This window comes from Schistocerca piceifrons, chromosome 1 (assembly GCF_021461385.2).
Source record: "Schistocerca piceifrons isolate TAMUIC-IGC-003096 chromosome 1, iqSchPice1.1, whole genome shotgun sequence".
Taxonomy (NCBI): Eukaryota; Metazoa; Arthropoda; class Insecta; order Orthoptera; family Acrididae; genus Schistocerca; species Schistocerca piceifrons.
Genome location: NC_060138.1, coordinates 1,163,837,564 through 1,163,852,190, shown reverse-complemented (window position 1 = coordinate 1,163,852,190; position 14,627 = coordinate 1,163,837,564). Strand labels below are relative to the sequence as shown.

Genomic DNA, 14,627 nt, shown 5'->3' with positions numbered 1-14,627 from the left:
TGAATATGTGAATTTTCTATAGTTAATAGGCTTGTATAAATGGAGGAATTTTGTTGCATCGTTCTGAATTACGTGGGGTAACGGTGTCCATCGTTTTATATGCCATGGGGAACAGCTAATCTAGTGATACAGCCAGAAGCATCATTCTCTCCTACCAGTTTCTCGTCCTTACGCTGATCGTTCATTAAGATGCAAAAGGGGTCTATTCTCCGAGAGAAATTTCGGGCGGTATAGCGCCAGTGTAACTGAAACGAAGCTGTGGCATCAACAGAAAATGACGCATAAAGAAGCTTTTATCTAGTGAAATTCTACACCGTCCTTTTCTTCGACAAAGCTGCCAGACAACATGATTCGATGTATAATTTTCAGCAGCCTGCCCACTTCTTGATGTTACATCCATCATTCAAATTGTACGAAGTGCTTCTAAACATTTGTCAAACAACTGAGGGGAATTGTGTTTATGCCCACGACTAATAGAAGTAAAACTTTTCCTATGATTATATGTCGTTTATTGACAGGTATCGACAAACGTTTAAAGAAAAGGTGGTTTAGTAACATGCTTAAGTATTTTACTACGACAATACATTTGTTGCGGAGACGGCTGTGCCACCACTCATACAATACGAAACAACGGGCCTCGGTGTGTACTACACATAATATGGAACCTGTGATCATTCATTTTAACGGTATGCCAAGTGCAAAGGGGAAGAACACAGTTACGCAAGGGTAACTAGCAGTGAGCAGTGCAACACGGCTAGATGCTGGTCACACGTGAAACATGATGTGTTCTCAAACCGTGCATAAAGGAACATGCCGTCGATGTATCGTACAGCAAATGGGTTTGGATACGAAAAAATACGCTTGGACCCGGAGTATTCTCCACGCAGACCACAATGAACGTGCTGAGTATTTCTGGCTGGGTAGTAGCAGCAGCAGTAGTAGTGTATGAAACACCCTTAATACTGCCTGTGCTTGTGGCTGGTGGTAGACCCAGAAATGTAGGAAAATCTGCCATCGACGAATGTCTCTTACAACTTGTAATCAATGCTGCACGATGTGAGCATACAAGAGAGAGTGAAATGCCTGTAAGTTACTTGTCTGTATGGCGTTTTCCACATGACCATGCCTTTTTGTCGTTCCCGTTACAAGTAGTCATCAGAAATAGAGGCTGATTTCTACAGACAGGCAGGCATAAGACTGAAACTCTGGAATTGAATACCGGTTTGCTTACCAACTGTGACAATGTAACATCTGAAGGATGGATGAAATTACTTGCGGAATTCAGATGATTGCAGATTTGCATATACAGGGCGTCCCATTTATCTTGACTACCCTAAATAACTGTTTGTCTAGATGAAAATTAAAAAAATGTTTCAAGCAAATGTTCTTTAGCCATCAGGGGGACATCAATCAGTATGATGGCCTTCGTTGTAGCTTTGTTTTTTACAAATATATGAACAGCGGTATGACTTTTTTAAATGATACCCTGTGTTTTTTATTCGGCAATTCATTTCCTCTCCTAAAGACCTATTCAAAAATGTATCATAGTGTACCACTCCTCACAGTGAAGCGGGCTTAGTTGGACCACTTTGGAACATTGTTGCTGAGTCCAACCAAACTGCTCCCTATAGCAACGAACACTTTCTCGACGGTGGCGACTTTGAAGTGAGATTCATTTAACAGTCTTCCAGGCATACAAACCAGCCTGATTTAGTCACCGTAAATTGATTCTGGCAGAGACACGTGTACCGATAGCAGCTGCAAGGTCTGTAGCGATGTGACTACAAATTAGATGTCTGTTCGTTTTCGTCACTAGGGCTACGTGTCGACTCTGTTGCTGTGCGTTGGTCCGTCTGTGATCACGGGCATGCTTTGTATAGCATTTATACATTCAGTGGCCTTTTCTAATAGCGAGATGACACTTTTGCACACACCCACACTTTGATCGTCCAGCTGGTGGTCCACCATCGAATACACTCAAATCATGTCTTGCAGACATGTTGCCGCACCACGCGAAATGTCGTAATCATCGGTTCCACAACAACCTTCGTCAAACACCGCACTGTGTGAACTGTTGAAGGCATACAGAACGCTCGTGCCCAGGATTCGCTGCAGTTAACACTTCTCAACTTCTACATTTCCTTTTATTGTCGTTGGCCGGGTGCCCCTAGCAATATTCGGTTGTTTCGTTGCAACTGGCAGTTGTTGCATAACAAGTGTCAGGTGTTCCTTACAAGGGAACCTCCCCATCGCACCCCCCTCAGATTTAGTTATAAGTTGGCACAGTGGATAGGCCTTGAAAAACTGAACACAGATCAATCGAGAAAACAGGAAGAAGTTCTGTGGAACTATGAAAAAAATAAGCAAAATATACAAACTGAGTAGTCCATCCGAAGATAGGCAACATCAAGGATGATGCGAACACAGGAGCGCCGTGGCCCCGTGGTTAGCGTGAGCAACTGCGGAACGAAAGATCTTTGGTCCAAGCCTCCCTCGAGTGAAATTTTTTTTTATTTTCAGACTATTATCAAAGTTCAGGCACTCACACATAATCAACTTAGATCTTCAAAATTCCAGAAACTCTCCAGATTTGCTTGGACTTATGCAGGATTTGACGGTCTACACATGGAAAAATTTGAAACGTTAAAAACATATGTTTTGACAGAGCACAGAGAAAAGTGTACGACTGTGAAACTGTTGGATTCATTTGTTGCAGTTTATGTGACAAACTCTTGTGTTTTCATCACTTTTTTGGGAGTAATTCTCACATCCACAAGAAAACCTAAATCGGGCAATGTAGAAGAATCTTTTTACCCATTCGCCAAGTGTACAAGTTAGGTGGGTCGACAACATATTCCTGTCCAGTGTCGTATAGAATACATCAGACGTGTTTTCCTGTGGAGGAATCGGTTGACCTATGACTTTGCGATCAAGTGTTTTCTGTTCCCATTGGAGAGGCACGTCCTTTCGTCTACTAATCGCACGGTTTTGCGGTGCGGTCGCAAAACACAGACACTAAACTTACTACAGTGAACAGAGACGTCAATGAAGGAATGGACAGATCATAACTTTGCGAAAATAAAGAAAAACTTTTCTTTCGAGGGAAGGCTTGAACCAAGGACCTCTTATTCTGCAGTTGCTCACGCTAGCCATGTGACCACGGCGCTCCTGAGCTCACATTCTCCTTGATGTTGCCTATCTTACACATGGACTACTCAGTTTGTATACTTTGCTTATTTTCATAGTTCCACACAACTTCTTCCTGTTTTCTCGATTGATCTGTGTTCAGTTTTTCAAGGCCTATCCACTTTGCCAACTTATAACTAAATCTGAGGGGGGTGCGATGGGGAGGTTCCCTTGTTAGCAAGCAGTGCAATGTAATCCGTAATGGATCTAGGAAAGTTTGTATCACGTGGTTAACAGGTCAGTTGCACAATGATTGCAAGAATCTGGGGCAGAGAAAGCCCTTGTCATGCACTGAGATGCTTTTCTGGACAGTACTGAGATGTGAATGCACCATTCCGGCCAGAGAAAGATATGGTCAGTAGCATAGTGCACATATCTCCTCCTGTCAAGAAAAAATTTCAGGCGGCAGCCTCTTGACTTAAATTACCACAAGTAACGAAAATTTATTTTATCCTGATTTATAATCTTCCATTAACATCTGATTTAAGCTGCTGGTACGTTTCATGCAATTCTTCCCGGGTGAACAGTACAGTCTTCGCTAGTTACTTGCAATTAATTGCATTAACCACTGAGGTGCGGAGTGGCTGCGCGGTTTGAGGCGCCATGTCACGGATTGCGCGGCCCCTCCCGCCAGAGGTTCGATTCGACCCTAGGGCATGGGTGTGTGTGTTGTTCTTAGCATAAGTTAGTTTAAGTAGTGTGTAAGTCTAGGGACCGATGACCTCAGCAGTATGGTTCCTTAGGAATTCACACACATTTCCACATTTTGAACATTAATCATTATTTCTTGAGCGTGTTCTCGTAATAAGAAGATCTTTATTGTTTCAAGACTTCTTTTTGTTACTTTTTGGTGCATGTCGCACTAAAAATTGGCGTGTATCTGGGAAGCTAATGAGAAACTGTGAAATAGGATTTTTTTTTTGTCTCTACAATCTTTTAATGGAAGGTAACCAGTTTCGCGCTTAACGAAGAGGAAGATTTGGCAATTGCAATATGCCATACGATAGGATAAGAAGTACATATTTCTTTCGAAATCTGATGTGGATCAAACTTCGCGTCGACAACTTGGTCGTTAGAGTCGGAGCACAATCTTCGACTGAGGAAGGATGAGGGTGGAAATTGGCTCTGTCCTTTTCAAAAGAAATACTCACGTACCTGCCTGAAGCGATTTAGTAAAGCCAAGGAAAACTTAAAACAGGACGGTCAGACGGGGATTCGAATCGCTGTCCGCCCGAAGGCGAATCCAGCGTGTTACGATCGCACCACTGCGCTCGGTGTTACTTTCGCCGTGTACACACTGCGCCACAACACTGCTATCACTGCGCAGTGAAGTATGTTTGGAACCCTAACACTAGAGTGAGTAACTAGTATGCGAGTTGTGTTTTGGTTGGCAGAAGAGCCTACACCGTGTTACTAGGAAGAGGCCGAAAGGCACGCGTTTTAGCTCACGCAGGCTGACGTGAGGTCTGGAATAGGACAAGGAAACTAGAATTTAGAAAAACGGACGTGGCTGGTGGAATACTTAACTTTAATCCGTTAATGAAGAACGTCGGTCTTGACGGTACATGAATCAATATCAATAGTAACTGATAATGGCGCCTTGCTAGGTCGTAGCAAATGACGTAGCTGAAGGCTATGCTAAACTATCGTCTTGGCAAATGAGAGCGTATTTTGTCAGTAAACCATCGCTAGCAAAGTCGGTTGTACAACTGGGGCGAGTGCTAGGAAGTGTCTCTAGACCTGCCGTGTGGCGGCGCTCGGTCTGCAATCACTGATAGTGGCGACATGCGGGTCCGACCTATACTAACGGACCGCGGCCGATTTAAAGGCTACCACCCAGCAAATGTGCTGTCTGGCGGTGACACCACAAGTTGTATTTCAACAAACTGCGTGCGCAGTACTATAAATTGAGACATATTGCTCCATGGAGTTGGAGTTTTAAGGGGGAACTACTGGGTGGCGGTCGAAAAAACTTGGATTTTTTTATTACGCAATTCGAATGTATATACATTGAGGAACTATTGCCCAAAATATCATGCGCGAACTCCAAAGAGTAACAATTCTCTGAGCATTTGAAGCCGAGTGTGTATGACGCCGCTCGGCGTTAGAGAACCGGTTGCCACAAATCGCTACCGATGCCATCACACCTATTAATACCGATTTGAGTAAACCTGATTTGCTGGAGCTTTGTTTGGGTGGTTTTACTCAAAATGTGAACGAAAGTTTCAGTAGTCTCATTTGGAGACACGCTCCAAAAGTAACACTCAGAAAAACGAGATTGTCAACATTGCTTCAAATTTGTCTATTCAATGTAGGCCATATTGCATTAATGCACGTGGTAAATACCCTTCAATTCACAATCGGCGATGAAATGCGCCGATTCTGTGAAAACAGAGACACCAGCGGCGATGCGCTCAGCGACGAAAATGGGTTTGAAGACGAAAAGGAGGGTTTATTAGGTCAAAGTAGAAAGAAGCGGCCATCCACTAGCCGGAGAGAGAGTTGTTATGGACCGCGCATCGATTATATCCCTTATGCTTCGAACTTTAAATACATTTTTCTCAAAACAATGTTTTTCAGCAAGGTTGTCGTCGACCACGCTACAATTTTCATCCGATTTTAATGATTTTTGGTCTCCCTTGAAGCAAACTGAATTCCCTTCGGTTCACCGTAGCCGATTTTTTATATTGGTACTTAGTATTTATTTCGGCGAATAGAGGAATCATAAAACGGTCATTTTTTTCAAATATCTATAATTTCCACCAATTCTTTTTTTTTTTTTTGCATAGCCCAACGATGAACTAAAATTACATCTGTAAGGCTCAGGGTGATATGATAATTTCATATTTCAGATAACCACAACCGGAGTTACGGCGACAACCGTCGAACTACCTCCTTTCAGATCTGCCTCCTGAAAACCCCCAAATATACAGTGAAGATATTTGTGTTTTTGAATACAAATGCCAATGAAAACTTCAGTGTTTTCTTCATTCATTGCAGCAAAACTAATTGTCTACTACATTTCAGTATGTAGAGAAATATCCCGAATTTGAGCAATATTTTGGTTCGTCATCCTGTCGTTCCCCCCTTAAAATGAACGAGAAACACACACCGAGCTAAAGGGAAAGACGTATTCACTGTGAACTACAACCCCACGTCTTCTGTTACACTTCTTTTTCGTTTGCTTGCTTGAGATGCAACAGTGCCAGATTCCATATGTATACACCACTTCTCTTTCCCTCTCAGCTTACAAAAGAGTCTGCATTTGTGTGAGTGTGTGTATGTGTGGTGTGCGTGTGTGTGTGTGTGTGTGTGTGTGAGAGAGAGAGAGAGAGAGAGAGAGAGAGAGAGAGAGAGAGAGAGAGAGAGAGAGAGAGAGAGGGGGGGGGGGGGAGGGAGAGGGGGAGAGGGAGAGAGAGGGAGAGGGAGAGAGGGAGAGAGGGAGGGAGGGAGAGAGAGAAAATGTAAACTTCAGAGAAGAGGAGCGTACGTAAACCACTGTGAGAAAAATTAATTTAAGTCCCTTGACAAAGGAAGTTTTTCTTGAGTGCAAACAGTCGGAAACAAAAGCTATTACTATCTGAGACATTCTTGGCAAACAGTTAAGCGTAAAAAAAATACTAGATAATGCAGTCACAAGAAAAGCTGAGGAGGAATGAACTCGTTTGCTAATATGTTTAAGGTTATGAAAGCAAGTGAATGTTAAGTCATGTGTTGAAGCTTTGTGAGCCTGCCGCGCGTGCAGCAGAATTGCAACCTTCCTTGGGGAAATATAAATAACTGAAAATAAAATTAGACGTTCACTCCTCATGACACAATATATACTTATTTTCTCTTGATAACTACACAGATAGTTTGGACTGATAAAACTAGTAAGCAATGAAGTCTTGGAAGAGAAATACGAGAACCTAGATACTGTTGAGAAAGATTCGGAGTCTTCTAATCGGACAGATTAGATTTATTTCGATTGGGCCCTTAATTATGCTGTCTCAGAAACTTAGGTGTTTACCATACGATTCTGGTCTCACCGTATTTCGTTTCACAATTATGTTTGAGTGACTGCCCGCGAAAACTTTTTTTCTTCATTTGTGTGGCCATATTGGCCGCAGCTGCTATACAATTCCTGAGGGTATTTTCGTTCTGTCGCTGCAACTACAAGAAAGTGCGCGTTTTTTTCAGCAGACGCGATTCGTTTTATTGAGGTAAAGCGTCATCAGTGGTCTCTAATTAAAGATATTTATAATTTGATTTGTTTTTTAAGATCGAAAAACAGTTAGTTAAAAATATTCAGCTTTTTATTTACTGTGATTTTCGTTTGGTGTCTCGCCAACGCCGGGAAATAGCGTCTGCTAGCACATCTTTGGCGTATTTCTTCGTTAGACACTGATACTTGTAGTCTAATTTCCAACTCGCAATCTATCACACTACTATACACTTATGTCCACTCATCATGACTTCTCCCTCCCCACAAAAAAGCGTCACTATTCGTTCACTACCCTTACACAGAATATAAGTAAACAGCAACATAATGAAATAGAACTGCATAAATACAATCAATCAAAATACAAAAAAGGAGTATAGGTCAATGACAAACTAGTGGCAATGTTATTTTCGAAATATTACAAAACACAAACCAATTTGTACTTCGAAGTATAAAAGTAAACAGAAAACAATGGTGTGGGAAATCATGTGCTGTGTAAAACGTGAGAAATGCATAGTTCAGCAGAGTAACTAAAAATTAGACTACAAGTAACAGTGTCTAACGAAGGAAAACAACAAGGATGTGCTAGCAGACAGCAATTCCCGATGTAGGGGAGAAACCAAATGGAAATCACCCTTAGTAAAAAGCAACATATTTTTAACGAAATGTTTTTCGATCTTAAAAACAAATAAAATTATAAATATCGCAAGTTACAGACCAGTGATGATGCTTTACCTCAATAAAGGAAAACGCATCTGGTGAAAAAACACGCATTTTTTGTAGTTGCAACGATAGAATGAAAATACCCTCAGAAAGCTTTTTTGCTTCTTTGTTTTAGCCAGATTTGTCACTGTGTTCTTTGTATTACTCCTCGACTGTTCTGATAGTTTGCCCCACAAAAACATGCCACGTTGCTTGGAATTCAATACACACACACACACACACACACACACACATACACACACACACACCGCTTCGTTGGCCTACATCGTCAAACATTACAAAGAAGACAATCTTTCCTTTAATTTACGTCTATGGCCACAAACGTTTTGCTAACAGATTGCCGGCCGGTGTGGCCGAGCGGTTCTAGGCGCTACAGTCGGGAACCGCGTGACCGCTACGGTCACAGGTTCGAATCGTGCCTCGGGCATGGATGTGTGTGATGTCCTTAGGTTAGTTAGGTTTAAGTAGTTCTAAGTTCTAGGGGACTGATGACCTCAGAAGTTAAGTCCCATAATGCTCAGAGTCATTTGAACCATTTGAGCTAACAGATTACCGGTTTCAGTCTATAATGTCCAGCATCAGATCTGTTTTATAAAAACGAAGTCCTATGTTTGTGACCATAGACGTAAATTAAAGGAAACTTATTGTACATACGGGTCACTGTTTTATTCGCGACAATGTCGCAACTTGCGAAGACAATCTTATACGAAGTGAGCGAAATACTATGGATGTCATGTTGCCGCAGAAGTCTACCGATCCTCCAGGAGACTGGACCAGTATAAGGGAGAGCTTGGAGGGTTTGGCTTCTCTTCCGCAATCGCAGTTACAACATTTTACTCAGGCGTACTTGATTTTTACTGCAACGCTCTTTCAGTATCGCGACCACAGTACCCATTCCTTCGGAACAATATTCCTAAGTGTAATTCTTCGGCGATGCTCCCCCTATCTGGAAGTGTTGAAGGCTCGAACCATCCGGAAAACTAACAAACAATCGATGGCCGAGCAGCCTATAAAGTGGTCACTTGAAGGTAGCCTCACATTCTTTACCCCTTCTGGGGCCTGAGTGGACGCTTTTACTTGAGCACTGGCCAATAACGAACGAAGAAAATCTACAACGAAAAAGACATCGCAGTATGACCGTCTTGTAGCTTGACATAAAACAATGCGAGCACCACCTGAGCAAACTGTGTTCAACCTTAAAAGGCAATCAACGATGCAGCAGTGTCGGTGCGCGTGAAAGGACTCAACTTTGCCGACTCCAACATCACTATCGACCGTGGACATATAAGCAATGTGGAACAGCCCACCTACGCTCGATGAATCAACAAGGCCGAGGGAATACACCGTGAAACGTCCTGCGTGCTCACCAGAGTCACACCACCCAAGAGCAACGTATCAAAGAAGGAAAGAGCGGCCATCCGCGAGTTGTGTAACGAATCAAATTTGGTCGTGCTGTGCTTTTCGGTGTTGCTCCTGCCCTCAGAAAATTTATATTCTCAATGACGAAGCATACAATAGAAGAAGACATGTCAAGTTGCTTTCAGGGAATAACTACCGAACGTCTTCGCGCGACCTATGTCAAGAAACTTCGACCGCAAGCTGCTCCACTGAGACTTTATGGAATGTCAAAAGTCCTCAAAGAAGTCTTATCACTGTTGCCTATCATTATCAATATAGGAACAGAGCATACGGCTTGGCCAAACATCTGACTGCTCTCCATCTGCGGTGAAAAGCCAACATCACATCCGTAACACACGTACAAGAACTTCTCCTCAATGATAGTGGCCTGATTTTTGAAGTAGTGTCCAAGATCACAAGGGTACCGTTAAGGCTATCAATGGTAGTGATAAGAGAAATATTGGAAACTACCTGAGTTTGTATTCAATTCAGCTTACTTCCTGTGCAATGGGAATTATTATGACTACACGGACAGCGTCGTCTTGGTGCGTCGCTTATCACCAGTTGTAGCGAATTTGTTCATGGTGTAAGTAGACAATTTAGGTTTTTAGGTTGGTAATGCCATGTAGCGCTGTGTATGAAAATCGCTGACTGCGCTGTGTGTAGTCTGTGGCTGGTTGGACTCACTGTTGGAATATTCGCTAGTGTAGTGTTGAGCAGTTGGAGGTGAGTCGCCAGCAATGGTGGATGTGGGGAGAGAGATGGCAGAGTTTTGAGAGGTTACTATGAGAGCACGATCTGGACGTGTATCAGGCAGAAAAAGGAAATTTCGTTAACTGCATGTCACAAAATTATATATAATGACTTTTGAACGCTGTTGAGGTAAATACATTGTTTGTTCTGTATCAAAATCTTTCATTTGCTAACTATGCCTATCAGTAGTTAGTGGCTTCAGTAGTTAGAATCTTTTATTTAGCTGACAGTATTGGCGCTCGCTGTATTGCAGTAGTTCGAGTAACAAACATTTTTGTGAGGTAAGTCATTCATGAAAGGTATATGTTATTGTTAGTCAGAGCCATTCTTTTGTAGAAATTATTGAAAGTCAGATTGCGTTGCGCTAAAAATATTGTGTGTCAGTTTAATGATGATCAGAATAAGTGAAGTGAGAAATGTCTGAGTACGTTCAGTTTTGCTCAGCTGTTTGAAAATCAAATAACGTAAGAGTTTTCCCAGCATTGTCATTCCTTACATTCGCCGGCAGGAGTGGCCGTGCGGTTCTAGGCGCTACAGTCTGGAACCGAGCGACCGCTACGGTCGCAGGTTCGAATCCTGCCTCGGGCATGGATGTGTGTGATGTCCTTAGGTTGGTTAGGTTTAATTAGTTCTAAGTTCTAGGGGGCTGATGACCTCAGAAGTTAAGTCCCATAGTACTCAGAGCCAAATATTGAAAAATGAAAATGACAACATGTCTCTCTACTGAAATACAGTATTATGGAAACTTACGATGCGACCTCGTGGACATCAGAGAAATCTACAAATGAACAAAAATGCAGAACAGGGGCATCCTCGAAGTGGGGCATTGTGAAATCATAGAAGATTTAAAGGATTTTGTCATTTGGAAGTTTTCCGGAGATGGTTTGGAGTTCACAATGTGACACTGTGACTCGGAGATGATTGGAAGAGCATTCTGAGATCCGCGAGAGTTCATTTTGGGGTGGTTCAAGGATTGCGCAGGAGATCCTTTCAGGAGATTCTCATGCATCTTCTCAAGTGATTCTCATTGTTGTTTTGCATAAAGCTTTCTGACATTGCATTCTGGAGAAAAAGTCACCATTTTACTATTCGGTTTTCAGAGTGTGATACCTGAATTCATTCTGATGTCTGCGGTCACACTGTGACATCCTCATTTTTCATTCAATGTCGGATAGTCTTTCTTGTGATCTGATTCTCGAATCTTTAAGCAGCCGACAATTTTCCCCTTGTCTGACCTCAACTTCAGATTACAACATTGACACCGCCTCTGCAATCTCATTACTGCAGACAATAAATGCTATTAGCGGCCGGCGAGGACAATAGTACCTCTTCGGCTATTGGGCGGAGTTCTACAGGAAAAGTGATTAGGCGGAAAACACAGAATGAGGAAGGCGTTAAGCTGCTCTGAGCGTCTCCTCTAAAGCCACGGTACACGGAGATGAAAGCTGCTGCCCGTCAGTCCACTCCTACGGGATACAAAGAGGAATTCAGCAGGAGATTGTCGCGTGTGCCGACATTACAGCAGCCGCCCACGCTTGCACATAACACCAATTCGGTCATGTGATGAAATACAGTGGTGTCTGTACCCAGTCATAATGGCCGTGAAGTTTTTTGTACAGTCGAATAGTATATAATAATAAGTCTAGTTTTTTCCTTGCGTTATTAATTTGAATTTATACCGTTTGAGCAATATTTACATGCCATGATTAATTTCCAGTTTACGGCAGTAGATTGCATTCCAAAACTTGTAGAACCAAGGTTCATGTTCAGATAAGTTACGGGAATGCAGCTATGTGACGCCTTCCACAACCGCCGATCTTTCGGAGGCGCACACTCTGTCATTTTGAAGGCACAAAAGCAGCAAGGAAGAGCTGATCCAACGTATTCTAGTATCGATGTTAACCCTACAAAATGTGTTGAGAGAAAAGCTAACAAGTCTTAACTCTTATTGTGGCGTCGTCCCTAGATCATATGTTCTACAGATCAACAAGGATTGTGTTCCTTTTAGGCAGATTGTGAGTAACATCAGTGCTCTAACATATCGTGTAGCAACACATCTTCTTACTCCATTGAGCCCACCAGTAGGTCGGCGTGAGCATCACATTAAGAACTCGGCGGATTTCTTACGATTATTAGAGGGATTCTGTCTGGATGACTGTCATATTTTAGTGAGTTTCGATGTGGTCTCTCCCGTCACTAGCGTTCTTATGACTCGTTTCGGTTAATTGGAGTTAGGTTTGGTGTTGATTTGACGAACGTATTTCGGTATGTGTTGACTTACACTTACTTTTTATTCTATAGCTAGTAGTCCAAACAGACGTATAGAGTTGCAGCGGGAAGCCTGCTGTCAGCTAGTATTGCCAATTTGTTTATGAAAGACTCTGAGGAAGCTGTTTTGGAGTCGACGGCATTGAAACTTGCGAATTTTTGCAGATATGTAGACGGTATTTCTGTTGTGTAGCGTTATGGTAATGAGCGTTTAAGTGGCTTTTTAGAGAATCTTAATTGAATCCACCCGAATATTTGTTTCATGATGGAAGTGCAAAAGTATGGCTGCCTTCCGTTCCTTCATGTGTTTGCAGGAAGGAAGGTTGATGGTATGTTGGGACACACTTTTTATAGGAAGCCAACTCAAACCGACTCGTATCTGCAGGCCGATGGCTGTGACCATCTGACCCAAAGTGAAGTGGTACTTCGTACCCTGGTTCACAGCGCCCACGTCATATCGGATGCTGAGAGTTTGTCAGCTGAGTTAGCCCATCTTGAAGTCTCACTTCGTCAGAACGTTTACAATGAAAGGCAGATCAGACGCGCGTTGCCCTATCTATCAACCGTGCATGTGGTGTTGGTATCGAGGTGGCATCTAAGTCTACGGCCTTTTTGCCTTACGCGGGAAGCATTTCCAACAGCATTTGTCGTATTCTGCGGAAACATGATGTGAAACTTGTTTTTCGACCACTACCTATGATTAAGGCACTTATAGGAACCGTAAAGGTTGATCTTGACCTGCGTAAGGCGGATATCTATCGTATTCCTCGCGCCTGTGGCATGTCATTTATTGGTTGGAGTATCGGGACCGTGTAGCAGCGGTGTACTGAGCGTAAGCGTCACACACGCGTACAACAGCCGAGCAAGTCCACTACTGCAGAACACTGCTTTAGTAGCAGCGCTCATCCTACGAAACATAACACAAAGAATCTGGCATGCATTCCAGCTATTGGGATAATGTTGTTAAGGAAGTAGTTGCATTGAATTAGCGAGTGACCATATAAACAGAGATGAAGGTTTTTCCTTAAATTAAGCGTGTAAGCTGCTCTCTCCCTTGAAAAAATAAATAATAATAATAATAACAATAAAAGCCGAGGGACAGAGTTACTGATAGCTCACTCGTTGGTTGTGTACTGATGCCTCACTCCTTGTCGATAACTTTTGAGTAGATCATCTTTGGTTTTGTGTTGTCGTTAGTGTGTGTGTGTGTGTGTGTGTGTGTGTGTGTGTGTGTGTGTGTGTGTGTGTGTGTGTGTGCTCTGCAAACCGAGGTTGAAAAATCGAAAAAACGGCGGTTGTCGAATGTGTTACCAGCCTGCATTCCATTAAGTTATTTGAAAATTCTGTACCCCTGGAAAATCTCAGGCTTCACAAGGTGGATGTGTGTAAGTGAGGACTATAATTGTAGGATATAGATTTCCGCCTTTTCTTGCAAACACCTTGTTTTTCGTTTTAACCCCAACAAGTTTCACCACGTCTGTGCCATCATCAACAGGTTTTTGTTTATTGAAAACTGTAAAAAGTGAACATACTTTAGATTGTAACTGGTCTAACAAAGAGAGGAGTAAAGAAAGTTCGAATTTCACATTTACGTCATTTGGTTTGTAGATGACCAACTATCGGTGTAGGACACCATACAGTCGTCATGCAGAACCATATAATGTAAAATCATGGTACGAAGCAAAACGTAACAAAAAATTTCTTTAGGCCTCACTTTGTTAAATCAGTTACAACCTAAAAAATGTACAGTTTTCAATAAACAAAAACCCGCCGGTCAGAGTGACCGAGCGGTTCTAGGCGCTACAGTCTGGAACCGCACGACTGCTACGGTCGCAGGTTCGAATTCTGCCTCGGGCATGGATGTGTGTGATGTCCTAAGGTTAGTTGGGTTTAAGTAGTTCTAAGTTCTAGGGGACTGATGAGCTCAGATGTTAAGTCCCATAGCGCTCAGAGCCATTTTGAACCATTTGAACAAAAACCCACTGGTGATGGCACAGAGGTGCTGAAACATCTTTGGGCAAAAAGGAAAAACGGGATGTACAGTGTGTTTGCAAAAAGGCGGATATCTATATAGTATAAGTCAATTGCAGATACGGAA

At 42.5% G+C, this 14,627-nt stretch overlaps 1 protein-coding gene across 1 annotated transcript in view; it reads right to left on the bottom strand.

Moving 5' to 3' along the window:
* LOC124778838 overlaps positions 1-14,627 on the bottom strand; it is a 326,007-nt gene that overhangs the window by 41,655 nt on the left and 269,725 nt on the right. The gene's annotated exons all lie outside the window — the stretch shown is intronic.